This window comes from Hipposideros armiger, unplaced genomic scaffold (genome assembly GCF_001890085.2).
Source record: "Hipposideros armiger isolate ML-2016 unplaced genomic scaffold, ASM189008v1 scaffold_906, whole genome shotgun sequence".
In the NCBI taxonomy this organism is placed as follows: domain Eukaryota; kingdom Metazoa; phylum Chordata; class Mammalia; order Chiroptera; family Hipposideridae; genus Hipposideros; species Hipposideros armiger.
In genome coordinates, this window is record NW_017732256.1 from 277,697 (window position 1) to 284,159 (window position 6,463).

Below are 6,463 nucleotides of genomic sequence, written 5' to 3' on the forward strand. Positions count from 1 at the left end.
TCATTTATTGAGCATTTCCAATGTAGCTGGCAGTGAAACAAGTAACTTCACAAGGTTGGCATTAATGGTGTATGTGATGTAGCCCATCTGCTGGCTTACCTGGCAGGCATTGCTCATGTTTTTTTTTTTAAGATTTACAGTGATTTTATTCATAGTAGCTCCAAATTTGCAACAAAACACAATTTTAATAAGTAACATTTCATTACTTTTTAATTAAAAATATTTTCTAATGATTTATTGTTTGAATCATGGATATTTTAGAAGTGCATTTCTCAATTTTGACATACAAGGAGATTTTCTAGTTATCCTTTTAAAATTTCTAATATCTGGTTCTATTGAACTGTGGCATTGTTTTCAGGAAACCTGTTTTATATTATTTCAATACTTAGGCATTGCTAATTTTTCACTAGAGTCTTTCAAAATGAATTTATCCAAAGCCTTCTTTGCAGTCAGTCTCAATATAGGTCACTTTCATACCAGGTACATTATACCTACTATTTCAGTTTTAGCAGGGTCAAGATCTATGAAGGGTCTGAGATTTTGTTCTACTTGTAAACTCATAGTTTATCCCATTACTGTTTCGTGGGTGCTAGCAAAAGACATGAGACTCCTGGGTCAGAGACAAAGGAGTTTATTACTCATGGCATGGAAAGTAGCATGAGCATCAGTATATTTTATATTGATTTGATGAGAACAAATCCTGTCAAGGCATGGTGAAAAGGACAGATGATACCTGCACATGTAGTTGCNGGGCAGCAGCTCAGCTCAAGGTGCCGAGTTCAGTCTTAGTTGCGGGTGGGCATAGCCCACCATTGAACAGGCAATCTTGTTGTTACACCAGCTGAGCCATCCTGCTACCTGTTGGCAGCTCAGCGACAGCTCAGCTTGAGTGCAGAGTCACTGGCCCATGTGGGAATTGAACCGGCGGCCCTGTTGTTCAGAACTCACACTCTTAAGCCAACTCTTAACCAACTGAGCCACTTGGCCGGCCCAATAGATGGCTAGTTTAGATGACCAAAGATACTCTCAAACTCAAATTCTACAAGAGAAGCTTTAGAAGCACACATAGCCAATCAGTGGGGAATGAATTGCACTTGAACATAATCCCTGAGAAGTTCACCTTGGTGTACATCTACAAATATCAATAAGTCTGTTGGCCAATCTAAGGATATACTTGTTTCTAAGTAAATGTATTTTGGCCGCTCTTTAATTTCACTCTCATTTTTTTGTTAGACCTTTGTTTAAAAAGATAAGAGGTTATTAAAGCAAAGGAGTCGATCACATTTGTTGTGAGATTTGAAGACACAGAAAAGTTGAACAAAAGGTTGTAAGGGCAACTAAAAGCACTACCTTGAGAAAAGCTTTACTTTGGAGACAAGGAATTTTGTTTTTTTAAATTATAATAGTCGTTTCTTTGTTTACAACATTTCTTTCCAATTATAAAGAAATGCTTCATGAGATGAGAAACTTTTCTGAGCATATTTTTGGGCTGTTTCTGTCTCCTGATGAGCACACAGTGGAGGACATATCTTTGTAGCTTTAGAATGTAATATACCAATGTAAAGATGACAGGACACATTTCAGGCAACAGTTTGTTACATTGACATAATGTTCCACAAACAACAACCCTAACACATATCATCATCTTAGCATCACATCAGCAACAAAACCAAAACAATCGTGATGCTACAACTTTTTTGTGCTTATTATAAAAGATAAGGTAAACGTTGGACCAGTAAAAACTCACCAAAATTTTAGAAACTAAAGATTTTTTAAAAGCACCACTTGACATGAATAATTCGGAAGGGGGTAAATAGCTAAGGTTCTACTATGTGATTGCTTGGCATTAAAGACATCTTGTTTTAAGGATCTTTTACCTACTTTTCTTTAGCTCTTCACCTTTAGGAGTTCTAGGATCTTGAATGTACAGATTATAGCCTCAAACTAGTAAGCTTTTAAATCTTTATGTATTTATTTTATCCTGATAGGAAACATGCAGTTTCTGGGTAGAGAACAGACCAATTATTTATTATACTTACAGAAAATCTTGGGGCAGTTGCCCAGGTCTCAGTCTGCTCACCAGGCACCATGGTGAGGTCACATGTCACCTTCCCATACAGTGGGCCTGCAGCACACCACAGGATAGGAGATCTAAAATTATGAATTTTGGAACTTACATAGGAGCTTCTTGCTCAAGTGACGCTCTTCTTCAAAGAGAGAGAGAGAGAGAGAGAGAGAGAGAGAGAGAGAGAGAGAGAGGGAGGGAACACTTTTAAGTTTTTATTCTGTAGAATATAAAAGCCTCACTAGATGGAGGAACCCAGGTCCCTAGGTTACTTTCTGGAATGTAAACAAATGGCTCCAGTGGAAATAAACCAGTAAATCTCTCCAGGGATCTCTCTCCTTAACTGCTAAAACTTGTTTGCAGGTCAGCATGCTGTAACGCAGGCCGTCAGCGCTCTGCTCAGGGAGCCCTGATTGTACAGAAACATGGAAATAATAGTTGCAACCTGACACTAACAAACTTACAGTTCAGGTTTTCTTGGATGTCACATGTGGTTCAGGATTGAGACCTCATGTGTCATTTCTCATGTCATTTATTATGAGCTCCCTTTCTTGCTCATGGAAATTTAATAGCAACACTGGATAGCTGTATAATTATTCAGTTTCTAAGGTCATTTGCATTTCATTATTGTTATGGGCTGAATCGTGTCCCCCTCAAAATTCGTATGTTGAAGTCCCAAACCCTGCTACCTCAGAATGTAACCATATTTGGAGACAGAGCCTACAAAGAGGCAAATTAGGTTATATAGGCAGGCCCTAATCAATGTGACTGTATTCAAAAACAGGGCCTTCAAAGAGATTAAGTTAAATTGAGGTTGTTAGGATGGGGCCTTCATCCATTAGGACTGGTGTCCTCATAAAAAGAGAGAGGGATGCCAAGGATGGGTATGCACAGAAAAAGGCTATGCAAGGACAATAAGAAGGCAGGTGGTCATCTGCAAGCCACAGAGAGAGGCCTCAGGAGTAACCAAATCTGCTGACACATTGATCTTGGACTTCTAGCCTCCAGCCCTGTGAGAAAATTAATTTCTGTTGTTTAGGACATGAGTCTGTGGTATTTTATTATGGCAGCCCTAGCAAACTAGTACAGGTTTCGTTCATTCATGTATCTGATACCTAAGTGTTTATTGAATACTCACTATGTGCCTGGACAATCTATTAGGGCAGGCAGGACAACGGTGCTGATTCCCATTCCATAGGAAAAAAAAAGCAAGGACAGTCTTATTTACAGGAGTAAGTAGTATAGTAAGAACTAAAATTCAGGCTTTTCTAACTCCTAATCCAGTATGTCTGCTTCTGTCTCAGGAGCAGCATGGCTCCTTATGAAAGGTTTTCCAAGTTATTAGAAATGTTTCAATTATTCATTGCTGTGTAACAAACCACCTGCAAAACTCAGTGGCTTAAAACAACCGCACTTTTCTGTTTCTCCTGATTCTGTGCGTTGACTGGCTCAGTTAGGTAGTTCTTCAGCTCCATGCAGGTGTAGCCAAGGTCCCACCTGCAGCACAATCAGCTGGAAATCCAGCTGGCATTGGAATGCCCAAGGTGGCCTCTCATCCTTTAGGGCTTCTCTCCACGTGGCCTCTCATCACTCAGTAGATTTGCATGAGTTTCTTTATTGCATAATGCCTGGCTTTGAAGGGATAGCATTCTAAAAAGACAAGCCTCAATGTGCAAACATTTATCAAGCCTCAGGTTGCATCGCATTTGCTAATTTTCCACAGCCCACATGGATAAGCTCAGAGTCAGGGAAGGAGCAGATGACACAAAGGAATGCCTACTGGGAGGTGGGGCTCACTAGGGGACCCTTTGTAACAGTCTACCTCTAGAAAACTGCTGAAGGTTGCCCTTAATTAGATGTTAGTGCTGTGAATAAGATAGACTCCCAGAATTCCCAGGATGCTGACAAGAAATACACATATAGAACTGGGTTATCACATTGCCCCAGGAATTCACAGATCTCTATGCTAATGATCTACTACCACTGTTTCTGCTTCTCTTTGTAGCTCTGTCCTCTCTACCAATAGCTCAGTGTGCATTTGTGCGTTCTCCCTCTATTTTGAATTAAAAATCTTGAAAAAACATGTATGATTGTTTCAACTAATCACCATCATACATCCCTGTTACACAGTGCTTCATACCCAATCCCACTGTAACTTTACACTGGTCTAGTTGTCTGTCACCAGAGGAGAGTCGGGTCACCTGGTGAGAGCATGTTGACTTTTGCAGAAGGTGGGAGCTCTAGACAAGAAGCACTTAATGGAAGCTGCGGCAGACATTCTGAGTCCTGGACTCTTTTTTTTGTTTATTGCATTGTTCCATGTATGTCCTCTAGTGATATGACAGCCTTAAAAGATTGTTCCCTTTGGGTTGCCCAAGAAATTAGGTGACCACTGAATTATTACTTTTCTTGCATCTTTAAAAGTCCCTATGCAAGGGCTCAATAGCATCACCTTGGCTCAGAGTGATCATTTCATTTTGTGGATGGTGAGACCCAGACTGAGATAGCTAAGGAAGCTCTTTTTGGCACCAAACCTCCAGGGAATCTTGACCCTACCTGACCACTCCTTCTGAATCTCTGAGGGCCACAAGTTCATAACACCCTAGTCAATGAAGCCTTGACATTCACAAGGGGAAAGTGAAATTATGAATAACACTATAACATATCATGTCCATAAAGTATAACCAACACAGTTAAATGAGCCCTTAGTTTCATTAAAAATAGTTACATGCATGTGAAGATACATAGTATACTATAAAACCATGTTTAGCTGTAAATCCATTGCAACACTATTATATTTCTCTAAGAAACTCACTCTCCCACCCTCTGCAATGACAATTTCATACTTCTTTCTCCTCAAACTTTCCATCTAGCCCCACCCATTGCTTTATCTAATGACCTTGTCTTATATGTCACTGAAGAAAATACAAACCTTTGATAGGATATGTCTTCATTCTGCCATCCCTAAATCTACTCCTGTCTGCCCCTCACCCATCTTTTCTTTCCTCCTGCATCCGAACTCACCACGTGTGCTCTGGATCACTTCCTTTTCATCATCCTAAGGAATTTCTTTCTTCAGGAATGTCCTCGTGTATTCACTTTCTTCCTCTATCTCATATTCTTTCAATCACAATAAAACTCTTCATTGACACTATACATCCCCTTCCAGTTATCATTCCATTATTCTCTATTGCTCAAATTATCAAAAATTGTTCTGATTTTCTCTCCTGGTCCACATCTTTTTTTTTCAATCTCCAAGTACTGCTATTTTTCCTTTTTTCCATAAATAGGAACTTTTTTCAAGGTCACTGGATACTTCCATCTTTCAAAATCCTTAAAGTTCTAATAGTGCACAATCATTAAAGTTGATTTCTCCGTTTTTGAGACTATCTCCTTGGTTTCTAATTATCTCACTGAACATCCCTACACTCTCTCCTTTCCTTATCTTTTCCCATCAGACTTCAATATTAGAGTTTTATAAAACTTAGTACAGAAACCTTTTTTCTGTCTCCTTCTCTCCCTAGATAATTTCATTTATTGTCAGGGCATTAGATACAATCTGTATTTTGACAGATCTCAAATTATGTTCTGTTCACTTAAAGGCATCTCATTGATGCTAAACATCTTTTCTTAGATGTTTTATATTTCAACTTCAATTGGATATTTTGTAAACACTTTCCTTAAACTCCCTGTCAACTATTCCTCCTCTAACCTTCCCAAGTTTAGTAAATAATCCACCCAGTTGACCAAGCTGGAGTCCTGGGAATACATCAAGCCATAATTATTTAATCTGAGTTTCTGCTTTGTGCATGTGCATGAAATTAAATATCAAAAATGTGTTTAATACAGCTTCCAAGCATTTAATCAAAACTGCTTACTAAATACAGGATTAAATGACAAAAAGTCATACTTTTTAATGATCAGTGACACTGACACCTGTTTTACTTTTGGTCTGGAGCTGCATCTGCTAAAATAAATATCCCATCTTTACAGACCACTTCAACAGAAACAGCAGGTGAACAAGACTAATCGTGGGCTTACACACATAACTGCTTCACTAAAAAAACATTAATCAAAGTTGTTGTACTTTTATGATAGCATCAAGAGTAGTAAGATTTCCCTTTTCTTTTTCTTATATTTTTCAGTGACATCTTTATATTGGTCTATGGCATTCTAGGAAATTGACATGTGCCAAATAAGAGCAATGGTACAAAAGGACAAAGTCAAGCCATTTTTTTCTATTCTATTGTTTACAAAATCTGTTCATTAACCCATTCAGAAGAGCCACACATTATTCTTTGTTGATGATGAAAATCATCTCAGAGATTTTCTTTTTGGGGTGGGGGTTAATACCCTTTATTTTTATATGGCTTGTATATAAATCTCTCTCTTTTTTTT